This window comes from Aethalodelphis obliquidens, unplaced genomic scaffold (assembly GCF_003676395.1).
Source record: "Aethalodelphis obliquidens isolate GAN/ISIS:26980383/991018 unplaced genomic scaffold, ASM367639v1 scaffold14, whole genome shotgun sequence".
In the NCBI taxonomy this organism is placed as follows: Eukaryota; Metazoa; Chordata; class Mammalia; order Artiodactyla; family Delphinidae; genus Aethalodelphis; species Aethalodelphis obliquidens.
In genome coordinates this window covers 27,834,627-27,847,210 of record NW_020837958.1, presented here as the reverse complement: position 1 = coordinate 27,847,210, position 12,584 = coordinate 27,834,627, and the positions used below count along the sequence as shown (strand labels likewise).

Here is a 12,584-nt window from a genome sequence, read left to right as displayed (position 1 = left end):
CACCCAGGAGGCCCAGGCCGGGTAGGAGGCCTGGCTACCACCTCCCCCGCTCCCCTGGGGAAGAAGTCCTGGTGTCTGGCTCTAGGCCTGGCTGCTGCTGCCCTCCCCCCAGCCCCACTCCTCGGTCACTGGGGCCCAGAGGGGAAAGAATCTAGACGGGATGGCCATTGCTGGCTGAGAACCAAGGATTTTGTCTACCCTAATTTTAGAAGACCTGACCTCTTTCTGGGCCTCAGTTTTCCCATCAGAACCTGTCCTGTGAGAGGAGCAAATGGGACGAGAGCTCTGAGGGCCTTTGGGGGCACCTGGGAGGGAGGGAGCAGGCTCCGGGGACATCAGTGCCCTCTCTGAGCTGTTCCCATGAGACTCCGCGAGCACTAACGAGGATGAGTCGGAGACAGGCTCACTGCCTCCCTGGAGGGGGATTTAGACATTCCTTGTTGGGGAGGGGTGGTCCCTGCATTTGCTGCCTCCTCAGGGCCCCAGCTGCCAAGAGGAAGTCTCACCGGGAAAGGTGTCCCGGGAGAAGGGCTACTTAGTGGGGCACCGATGGACGGATGGGTTTTTCCATACGGAGATCGGCAGGAGCACCCTGGAGGCAGGAACAGCAGTGCAAAGACATGGAGATGGGGTGGGGGGCGGTCAGATATAGCAGACAGCTGCATGTGGCAAGAATGTTGGGTGCAGCAGGGAGGGGACCCTGGGAAGTCGATGAGGCCAGGGCACAGGGAGCCTCATGTGCCAGGCTGAGGAGTCAGGGCTTCTCTCTGTGGGCAGCATGGCCAGGTGGCGGACAGAGAGCTGGGATTCCAACGGTTGCCCCCTCTGGTAGCTGGGTGGAGGCTGTACTGTACTGGGCGTGGCCGAGATTGAAGCCTACAACATGCTGGCTTTGATGGCAGTGGCCCCATTGAGAGAGAGTCCCACGTGAGTCGAGGGGACGGAGGATAGCTGTGGGATGGTTGGGGAAGCAGATGCCATGGCTGATGGGGCAGGGGGAGGGGCAGTGCCTCCTGCCTTCCACCACTGGCCAGGATCAGGAGCCCAGGGGCACAGCGGACCCTGCCTCTTGGCATCCCTTAGACACTCACAGTGTGTCTCTTCCTCCCCTCTCTCAAAAAGGCCAGGGGAGCAATGTGACCCACCCCCTTGGGAACCTGGGCTGTGAATCCCAAGCTCTAAGATGGGGCCCTCCAGAGGGAATCTAGGGCCAAATACCCAGCATTTGGGGATGTGTTCTTAGCTCCAAGAGCTTTGACAACTGGTGATGGAAAGAGCGCTGGAGCTGGATAAACCTGGATCAGAGCTGGTGACCTCTTCCAGTTGCTTCCACTTTGCTTTCCTGGTCTACCTCTGTGGTGTCCCAGGTCAGCACTATCTGGATCCTTAAAGAGCTGTTTCTGGAGTCAGAAGACCTGGCTTAAGTCCCTGCCTCACCTTGTCCAAACCCCACCTGCATCACAGGGCTGAGGGGGCTCACCTTTTCAGTCCACTGCATTGTACTTGTCTCTGTGTGTGTCCTTTACCTTCGGCTGTCCAGGGGCCTCCCTGGGGGTTGGGCTGAGGTCTTATTCCACTCTGTGCTGGGCATAACCTGTGCCTGGTGAGGAATGGAAGGAAGAAAGGATGGATGGATGGATGGATGGATGGGTAGGTGGAAAGAAGGAAGGAAGGAAGGAAGGAAGGAAGGAAAGAAGAAAAAAGAGAAGGAGGAAGGGATGAATGAATGAATGAATGCATGATGGATGGAAGAGAGGGAGAGGAGGGAGGGAGGAACAAAGAAAGGAAGGAATAGAGGGAGGGAGGAAAGAAGGATGAATGGATGTGTGGATAAAAAGGAGGGAGAGAGGATAGAAGGAAGGAAAGATGAGTGGGTGGAAGGGAGGGAGAAAGGAAGGAAGGAGGAAAGGGAAGAAGGATGGATGGATGGAAGGATGCATAGGGGTCACACTTGATAGTAGTCTGTCTAGGACAAAGGTTCTGAAGACTGCACGACGCTCTAAACCAGCAGGAGTATTAGCATGCCATAATGAGTGGCTTGGGCAGATCACTTCCTGTTTCTGGGCCCCAGACTTCCCATCTGTAGCATGTAGTGTCTTGGACCAGATAATCTCTAAAGGCTGCTCTTACTCTGACATTCTAAAATGCTGATGCTGACTTTGTCTCTTCCCCTTTTCTCTCCCCTTTCCCCAACCCGAAATGTGTCTTGGAAGGTCTACGTAGTTCTTGTTTTCTGGATCTGTGCCAGGTTGGGTGCCAGGTCCCATGGCCATGGTCAGCCCAGACAGGGCCACCACTGGGTGGGGAGGTGCATCAGTACAAACTAAAGAAATTGCTAGAAGCAGCATGGCTGCCTCTTGTGGCAGATACAGGGTGGGACCTTGGCACTCCTTGAAGTTTTCTATGAAGGCAGCTCTGGAGAATGAACTTGCCACCCATTCTAGACTATAGCCCAGAGCTGCCTCCAGGGAGAGGGCCTTGCACTGACCATGGTCTGTCTTGACAGGCTGGGCGAAGGGGGGTCCAGAGGAGAGGGGAGCAGTGGGAACATGATCAGCTGGGCCCCTGGAGGAGAACCCCTGGCCAGGGGTTAGTGTTCCAGGGACCTCGACTGGAGGCTGTAAGAAGCGCCCTTGCCTGGAATTCAGTCTGAGTAGGAGGCTTTGAAACTCAGATAGCTGCTTGACTCTCTTTCCTCGGGTACCCATGTCTGCTGGGGACCAGAGAAGCCCAGGGGGTCATCAGCTGGGGCCACCAAACCAAACCAAAGAGTCTTCGGAACCTTTCTCAAGGGGCTCAGGGCCAGAGCAGGTGGTTCTGGACAGGCTGGGTTATCCTGGCCATTTCCTTCTCACCAGGGAGGGGATCTGAAAGGAGCAAGCGCCCACATATGTTTGGAAAGGCTAGCGCCCCAGCAGCTTCTTCTTCCCTCCCACCCACATCCCTACCCTGGGGCTGGCAGGCAGCAGTAGGAGAGAAGCAGACCCTATGGTTTATGGTGCCTTTGAGGACCCCTGGTCCAATTCTCCTCCTGATGCCTGAACCTCCAACACACTATCTCTGACAAATGACCACTTAGCCTCTATTTCAATATCTCCAAGATGGGGAACTCCCTTCCAGGATGGTGGTGTGAGTTCCTGGGATGATAGAGAGAAGTGGGTAAAAGAGGTGTCCAAGGCCCTGGGGCAGATATATCTTTTGCAATTCCACATAGGATAGAACATGAAGAGACCACATGAATGAGGTACAGATCCGTGAAAAAGAGAGTGAATAGACTAGCGTAGGGACGAAAGAAAGGTGGGAGATGTGGCCTCTGAGGGGCCTGCCTCCACCATAGCTCCCCCTTCTCCTTTCTTTGCCAACCTCTGCCTCCACCACCTAGGTCACTTTTATTAGTTGGCGTGGGGGGGAGTAAATGCTTTAGTAAATCACCTCCAGATCACAGTGTCTTAAGACAGTAGAAGTTTATTTCCCACCCATGTATTTAGTGGCTGTCTTTCTTTTCAGGGACCCAGGCTGCTTCCTTCTGGTGGCCCTGCTGGCTTCCTAGGGCTTCAGCATTTGACTGGAAGTTGGGGGAAGAAAGAAGGCACGGAAGGTTGAGCAAGAAGGTTTTGTGAGCCAGGCCCGGCCTTAGTGCACACCCTTTTGTGCACTGTCCGCTGGCCTGAGTGCAGTTACGTGACCCCACCCAGCCCCGAGGGAGGCTGGGAGATATGGTCTAGCCATGCATCCAGGAGGAAAGGAAAGGCATTTGTGAAAACAGAGCAATCTCTGCCACAGCCTCTTAACCCCCGAGCCTCCTAACCCCATGCTCCGTGCTCTGAAGAGGGAAAGGTGGCCTGTCAGCCTGGCCTGTGTCAGGAGGGGCATCCTGTAGGCATCTTCCGCAGCCCAGCCCCTGACTGGACCCAGCCCAGAGGCACCCGGGGTCTCTTTGCTCTGGGGGGAGGGCCTCCCCTCTGACACTGTGTGTTTCTCCTCCACAGTATGTGGCCTTTGCCTCCCTCTTCTTCATCCTCGTCTCCATCACCACCTTCTGCCTGGAGACCCACGAGCGCTTCAACCCCATCGTGAACAAGACAGAGATCGAGAACGTTCGGAATGGCACGCAAGTGCGCTACTACCGGGAAGCGGAGACAGAGGCCTTCCTCACCTACATCGAGGGCGTCTGCGTGGTCTGGTTCACCTTCGAGTTCCTCATGCGTGTGGTCTTCTGCCCCAACAAGGTGGAGTTCATCAAGAACTCGCTCAACATCATTGACTTTGTGGCCATCCTGCCCTTCTACCTGGAGGTGGGCCTGAGCGGCCTGTCCTCTAAGGCGGCGAAGGATGTGCTGGGCTTCCTGCGTGTCGTCCGCTTCGTGCGTATCCTGCGCATCTTCAAGCTGACCCGCCACTTCGTGGGCCTGCGTGTCCTGGGCCACACTCTCCGCGCCAGTACCAATGAGTTCTTACTGCTCATCATCTTCCTGGCTCTGGGCGTCCTGATTTTCGCCACCATGATCTACTATGCCGAGAGGATAGGGGCGCAGCCCAATGACCCCAGTGCCAGTGAGCACACCCACTTTAAGAACATCCCCATTGGCTTCTGGTGGGCCGTGGTCACCATGACGACGCTGGGCTACGGAGACATGTACCCGCAGACGTGGTCCGGCATGTTGGTGGGAGCGCTGTGTGCGCTGGCGGGCGTGCTGACCATCGCCATGCCCGTGCCCGTCATTGTGAACAATTTCGGGATGTATTACTCCTTAGCCATGGCTAAGCAGAAACTACCAAAGAAAAAAAAGAAGCATATTCCGCGGCCACCGCAGCTGGGATCTCCCAATTATTGTAAATCTGTCGTAAACTCTCCACACCACAGTACTCAGAGTGACACATGCCCGCTGGCCCAGGAAGAAATTTTAGAAATTAACAGAGCAGGTAGGAAACCTCTTAGAGGCATGTCGATCTGACCTTTCACCTCCGCCCCCTGTAGCGATGATTCCAGATTCAGTCAGACTGCTTCCTTAGTTCCATGGGTGACCCTGGACCCTGCGCTCAATCTCGAGGTGTGGAGTCTGGGGGCCCAGGGAGATGCTGGGCAGCCGAATTCACGAGGCAAGAGCCTGCTAGAACCTCACTGGTGGCCCCCGGTAAGGAGGTTAACATGCTGGTCTCGTGGGGTTCTGAAGAGATGACATGGCCCGCGAGGTTGCTGAGGACTCTCTTGGCAGGAGCCCCGGGGGCTCTGCTGCTTGGTGGGCAGGAGTGGAGCATGAGTCGCTGACTCAGGCCACTGACCCAGTGTCGGGGCAGGGCGGGGGCGGGTGTGATTCGGAAATGCCAGACAGCTGCTGATTTGGTCTTCACACGGCTCCCTTCAGGCCGTGCGTGTGTGGCACAGATGGTGCATGGGATCTGGCAGGAGGGTCCCTGCAAAGGCAGCAGCAAGGATTCTCCCCCCCACCAGAGCCTGTCTCCATAGCTGAGTAGCATTCCTGCTCTGATGCCGGCTGCCTAGCTCCAGGCGCGTCCTGGGAGATGCCTCTTGCCCTCCGTACGTAACAAGCTTACTTACCCCACAGCATGCGGAACCAACTCATCTTCCACCACCACTCTAGAGTTTAGCGTTTATCTTTAGGAACCTGTTGGAGTGACTCTAGCTTTCACGTTGTCTGTTTGGGTTGATGGTCAAGTGGGAGTTTCCGGTGGCCTTCTGATGGGAGCGGCTGGTGAGCGAAGGACTAGAGGGGGCCACCACCCGGCAGCTTAGATGAAAGCGCTACAGACCAGCAAACAACCTCCCACCCAGAGTTCTCCCCGTTTCCGGCGGTAGGGACTGCAGCAGCAATACACGACATCCCAACCAGTGTACGACCACTTTCCCATGAATTCAGTGGGGGTCAGGGAGGGGGGGGGGGGGGCCATGAAACAATACTAGTCACCGTGGGATATATTCTAATATTCCATGGCTAGTGGTTCGTTATGGGACTATCTCAGTTTTATGAGAACCTGCACATAGCACATAAAGTTGATCATGGGGCTCTGGTCCGAAGATATAAAGCCCATAGTCTACCTCTACCCATGGAATACCATCGACTTATTCTGTGGACACAGGGATTTGAAGGCAATGAACGACCCAGAGAAGAATGACAACACCGAGCTAAGAAGGAGTGCCGGGGCGAGGAAGGCTGAGTCAGTGATAGGTGGCGTTTAGTCTACAGAAGACACCCCTGTGCCCAGGGCAGGCAGGGGGGCTGTAGGCTAGCTCAGCCCTAGAGGAGCAAGTGCCGCCTGGCCCGGGTGGCCTCCCCCAGTGGGTGATGGACTCTCCCCCGATGGCCCCCACCCCCATCCTACTCCTGATCTGGCTTCATCCCACAGCTACGCTGCCCAGAGCAGTACCCCCAAGGCCCACTTCTCTGTCCGTGGGAACTTTCCAGCCCCTTCGCCTGGCCCCGTACCCCTCCCCACTCCCTGGGATTGCTGTAGGCACCTGAGAGGAACGTGGCTAGTGTTCTGGGCTGGGCCAGGGACTGGGCAGGGGTCTCAGAGGCTGGAACAGGGGGACCTGGCAGCGGGGGCGGGCTGGACTCCCCAGCCAAGGTGTGGCTCCTGCTTAGCAAGGCAGGCACGGGCCGAGGAAAGCCCCTGTCCCCCCTCCTGCTCTGGGTTAGCTGTAGCCCTTCTGTTCGACCTCAGGAGCCGCCATCATGGCAAGGAAAATTCCTGGGACCCTAGGGGAGGGTCTGGGTGGGCCTAGCGCCCCAGCTTCACTCCAGGCCCCAGCAGGAAGAGCTCAGCCTGAGTGGCATCACCATGGCGCTCCTTGGCCCTCTTTCACACCCTCCCAACGCTGAATCTTTCGGGATCGGTGCCTCAAATATGGGTGCCCCAGGCCCACCTGTCAAGGATCCCTCATTCACTCGTCAGGCGCAAATTCTTCAGTACTCCCAGACAGTGCCAGTGTTCTCCATGTGCTGAGGGCGTGCATGCATGCACACACATACATACATACATGCACACACACACCTACACACGCATGCACGTGCACACACACGCGGAGTGCAGATCTGTGTGTGCTGGCAGGTACACCGGCTGGTCACAGGACACAAGCCCTCTTGCCGTGCCGCAGCAGGCCTGGAAAGCCTGTGCACTCCTGTTGGAGGCCCTGGGCCCCGTAGCCATGGCAGCCCTGCTCCTGCGAACCTCCTTGCTGCAGCCCCAGGTCTCAGGGATCCAGAGCGTCCTGGCTTGCACGGTCTCTATGGCTGAGGAGGTACTTGGGGCCCTTCCGAGCCTGCCCTCTGGAGCCCAGATGCCCAACTGCACCTACCTTTCTCCCTCCCATCCCCAAACTCTGCCCCGCCCCCTTTCCGAGTTCTCGCGCTCCGGAGGGTGCTGTCTTGAGATCCCAGACCCCTCTGAGCCTCATACCTCACCAGAACACTCCTCCCTCTGAAAGCTGGTGTGTGAGACCCAGGTTATCACCAAGAGGGTGTGTGGTCCTTAGGGGGTGTCTCCTCGACCCGGCACCCCTGAGTCCCTTCCCATTTGCCTCCTTTCCTGCTTGCAGCTATGGTCCTAGATGGGCGTGGGGTTTGGGTGAGTCGGTGAGTGAGTGTGGGGGAGGCCAGAGGTGAGGGAGGCAAATGTGGGGGAGACCGGACACTGCAGGAATGGAGAGGTGAGATGCAGCCCCCCCAGGCCTTTCCAGTCTCATTCCACACCCAAGGGCAGTCAAGTGGCCTCAGTGAGGGCTGGGCTTCACCAATTCCACTTTTAGAACCTGGGTTGGGGCCGAGTGCAACGTGCTGGGCTCTAAGGGCACCCCCTACCTCCAGGGCTAGACCCCTGGGACTCAGGCAAGCCATCCCAGTCATGTCAGCAGCACCCTCCCCTCACCTCCACCTCTTGGTCTCTCCTGAAACCTCAGGTCTGTGTGTCTGTGAGGGATGATCTGGTCTCCTCTGTACCATGGCTGGCATGGCGTCAGTGTTCGGGGGATTCGTCTTGGCAGGGGTTGTAGGGCCTCACGGGGGAATGCCAGGAGGCGCCCCTATGGTCAGGGACTGCCTGGGACTGACAGCCCAGGAGAAGCTGCTCCTCTCCCAGAAGGGGGGTCCCTCCCCCATCTGCAGTCGGGGGCCCAGACCACCTCCTCTGGGCAGTTCGGAGTGCTCCCCCTGTCCTGCCATGTGCATTCACATGTGTCTCGTCCATCCCTGCTTCTGTGATGTGGGTTGGTCCTCTGGGGTGCTGCGTCTGGGGCTGCAGGGTCCCACCATAGGTGAGCAGCGAGGGGGCTGGCACGGGGGATGGGTGGTGGCCAGGCCCCCCTTCCTGCCCATGAGCACATAGAGCAGCAGTGAGGTCCCGAAAAGCCCCTGCCTGGGTCCCCTGGGAGCTACCACTGCAGCCTCTGGGTTCTGCCCTGAGTCCAAAGCGCCCCTGGCCCCAGCCCTCCACCCCTCCCCTCCTGGGCCAGGAGTGGTGTAGCCCCCAGGGCAGGGGAGGTGGCGGGGATTGGGACAACAGTGACCAGGAAGGGTGTGGGCAGGGCCCCTCCAAGCGGGCTGACCGAGTTTCTGCTCAGAGGCAGGGCCAGGGTGGGCAGCGGGAGCCCTGAGTGGGGTCAGTGTGGCCCCCAGGCAGGCGAAGGGGGAAGGAGCGGAGAAATGAGGGGCTCTGAGGGCCAGGCCTGGGTGTTCTTTTCTGTGTTGTTCACATGCTCTCTCTTTCTCTCTCTCCACTAATCATGTTTCTCTCTCTCTTTCCTCGTTTTGTTGCATGACTTGTGCCGGTTCTCGTGATTGTACTCTGCTCGTGTCTCTCACAGACTGTCCCCAGTTAGCCTGGGACTTTTTCCCTGAGCCCCAGGCTGGGCAGCCCCCTCAGGGCTAAACCCGAGGAAATTCCCAGCCACCCCTCCCCCCCCGCCCCAGCCCTTGCGTGCGCCCCTGGCGCGCCCGCTGCTGGTGTGAACAGTAAGTACCTCGGCGGTGCCTGGAGACCAGGGCACAGAAGCCAGCGTGCTGGCTCAGGGCCGGACATCGGGTTCTCCTTGCTCCAAAGTTTAAAAAAAAATGACCCTCTCGCGGACGCTCATCTCTCAGCCCATTTCAAAGCCTGGAAACCATCTTCGTGAGATGCTGCCCATGCTGCCATTTCATCATCACAGGCCCTCGGGTCTAGTGGGGGCCAAGGGGCCCTGGGCCAGGGGAGGCAGGGCTCCCAGCCTCCTGGGGAGCAGCTGGGAGCCGAGGGGCCTGGTGGCTATCTCATCTAAAGGACGGGGTGGGGGCAGGAGGGTGGGGAGTCTTGGGTGGGCTGGCACCTCTGGCCTTTTCCATGGCTTTCCCAGGTTTGGAGAGCTGGCCCCCCTTGGGTGGTCTCTCTTCCAGCCCCCCTCTGGAGTTGGGAAAGGAGAATGTTCCCAGTTTCTGAGAGCTCACCAAACTGCAGATTAGCCAGCAGCCCAGGGAGGCTGGCTCCTTCACAGAGAGGGACAGAAACACTCCCCCCACCACCAGCCCTCAGGCACAGCCCCTTCTCAAAGGCCATGGTTGGGAGAAGAAGCAGGCTCCAGGGAGGGAAGGGTGTCCAGTTCACATCCACCCAGGGATCCCCTGGCCGGACCCCTACAGGAAACCAGCCTCAACTTTGGGTCCTCTAAATGCTGTGGGAGCTGGCTGCTCCAGGGGCACAGTGCTGGGGGGCAGAGTCCGATGAGGGGTCTCAGGCTCCACCACCTACCTCTGACCCACCCCTGGGTAAGCCCTGCAGGCTATAGATACCTCCACTGACAGACGATGGTCAGTATAGAGACAGCAAGTCCTGGCTCCCCTCCCAGACGGAGACGCTGCCTGGTAGGACTCGCTGTTTTCCCCTTGAGGAAACTGTGTGCAGGGTACTGTGGGCCCCAACTTCTGCCCCCTCATCTACAACCTCCTCCCTTAAACTTCCCTGCCCTCTCCCCAGAGACCCTTGGGAGGGAAGACGGGACCAGCCAGACTGGGAGGCAGAACCGGGCTTGTCTGTGCGCACACGTGTGTGCCCTCAGACACACCCCAAGTGCTAGGCAGCCCCCAGACCCCAGAGAGGCCCCAGCCCCAGTCACGTGGTATCAGAGTTACCTTGGTAACTGGCCTTTCTGGTTCAGAGTAAATTGGGGAGTGAAGCCCCTGGGATTTGTCAAGAAACGCACTGTACGTGAAATGCTTTGCCATCTTGTACGACAGACTTTTTTTTTTAAGTTCCAAAATTATGATGGGATTTTTTTTTTTTTTGGATTTGCTTTACGAATAAACCTGATTGGTCCATTTCTCTTTTGACTGCCTGCCTCTTTGTAGTGACATGGTATGTACACGGGCCGTGATCCCACCCGCGGGCACGCTGAGTGTGTGCACACGGAGAAGGATCACTTCTGCGTGTAGTTACATGATGTGAACAGGGTCATGGAAGAGGGTCAAATCGGGTGGAGACTGTCTCCAGCTTTTTGCCCCTCTTTAGTCTTTCAGAGGGTCTCCCCGTGTGGTCACGCCCCTGTGGGGTCTGTCTTCCCTTGAGGCTGTCACCCTAGAGGAAGTATTTGAGGAAACCACAGTGCCCACCCTGGAGACCGAGTCGGCGCCACCTTGGCCAGGAAGAGTCTGCTTAGAGAGCAGAGAGCGTGGGGCAGGCTCAGTCCCCGAGAGTGATGGGCGGGGACAGAGGCCAACGGAGCTACCTCTGCCAGCTCCAGAGGCTGTCACGGCGCTGCTCCTGGACTTGGGAGAGGGAGAGCTCCCTGCTCTGGCCACGCTTCACCCTCACCAGATGTGCCCCAAACTTCCTCCCAGGTTCCTTCTCAGGCTACTGCAGAGGCCAAGGCTCGTCTTTCCCACCCGAGTCCATCAGCCACTGTTGTCTTTACACATCCATTTGCTCTGCTTTGCGGGGGATGCTGCCGAGAGGAGACAGAGGAATGGGAGCCCCTCCCAAATCCTGGCCGCTGTCACTGCCTCATGCCTACATTCCTGTTGCGCCTGTGCAAGCTGACTAGGACTGCTTGGGGCAGAGCGGGGTGGAAGACACTGGCTTGGTCTGTGTGGCGATCAGAGTGGACTGAGTGACCAGCTTAAGTCTGTGTGGGGATGGAGCAGATTGAGTGGTCATACTGGGTCTGCATGGGGGACCAGGAGACTGTGTGACCAGGCCTAGTCTGTACGGGGGATGGAGCATACAGAGTGACCAGATTGGGTCCATATGGGGGGATTGAGTGATCAGATAGGGCGTGGAGGGGGACAGTGTGAAGCGAGTGACCAGAGGGGATCCAAATGGGGCCTGGTGTAGAGCCGATCGACGGGGTCTGGATGGGGCCAGGGATGCCTGAGCAGCCGGCTTGGATGTGGACGGGAGGCAGCAGGGCTCTGGTTGGCAGCGGAGGGGTCAGAAAAGGCTGCCTCTCTGAACAGGAGTGTTTCTGCGTGTCTGTCTGTCTTCTCCCTGAGCTCTGTGTCTGGCCCTCTACCCATGACTGCATCCACACCATCCTGTCTCATCGGCCCCGCCTTGGACCTGGGGCCCGGCCCCCAGCACTGCGCTTGCTGGGCCCATCACCAACTCATCTTTTTGCAAACTTTGAGCAAACCCAGGAACCCTCCTCCCCAGCACTGTGGGCAGCCCAAGGGCTGCCTGAATGAGCCGGGGACCCCCAGCCTTGTGCCTCCCTCCATGGCCTGCTCGCTTTTCCATCCTCAGTTACCGGCTGCCCTTTGCCGATGCCCTACTTCTGGCCTGTTCCCCCCCCCTCCCCCACTAAACAGTTTTCAGTGTCTCAATAGCTTCTGCTTATATGTTTGAAGATTCCAAACTGAATGGGGAGGTGGCGAAGGCCGCGCTGGCGAACGAAGACTGCCCCCACATAGACCAGGCCCTCACTCCCGATGAGGGCCTGCCCTTTACGCGCTCGGGCACCCGCGAGAGATACGGACCCTGCTTCCTCTTATCAACCGGGGAGTACGCGTGCCCACCTGGTGGAGGAGTGAGAAAGGGTATGTAGAGGAGGCTGCCTGGCACCCCTGCAGATGGGTGGGCGGGGCGGCGGGCAAGGGGCGCTGAGGGGCCGGCAGGCACACTGAGGGGGGCAAGGAGCCCCAGGGTCGGCCCCCGGAGCTCTGAGTCCCAATGTTGTAAGTGGGATGGCAGGCTGGCGGAGAGAACCGGAGGTCCAGGCAGCTGTGGGTTGGAACTGAGCTGAGGGGTAGGAAGGGACTTGGGGACAGGCTGGACAACTACAGCCCCCAAGGCAGAGGGGTACCCGGGGATGTGGGAGGAGCCTCAACTCCCCCAGGCTGCTCTGGCAGATGGCAGGTCAGGCCCCAAAAGTAAAGTGATCTCCCCTGTCCCGTGGTTGAGGCGGGCGACGGGGTGGGCCTGGTCTGACCAGGACCCTGTGGGCTTAGCCAACCAAGATCCATGTTCTGAAAGTGGCATCCTTTAAAGAGAATCCACAGACCAGTGGGAGGGGAGGCATGAAGAGAAAGGTAGCTTCAGGGCTTGGAGGTGAGGCCAGTGTCCTTGCAGAGGTAAGGTATGTGCCAGTCAGAATACTGCTAGTG

At 58.3% G+C, this 12,584-nt stretch overlaps 1 pseudogene across 1 annotated transcript; it reads left to right on the top strand.

Annotated features, from left to right (window-relative positions):
* The first annotated feature begins 1,267 nt into the window (after positions 1-1,267).
* Positions 1,268-7,037, top strand: LOC113625174 (potassium voltage-gated channel subfamily C member 1 pseudogene; annotated as a pseudogene). The gene is made up of 2 exons (XR_003434574.1): positions 1,268-1,367; positions 3,916-7,037. The product of XR_003434574.1 is annotated as a potassium voltage-gated channel subfamily C member 1 pseudogene (transcript).
* The last annotated feature ends 5,547 nt before the right edge of the window (positions 7,038-12,584 follow it).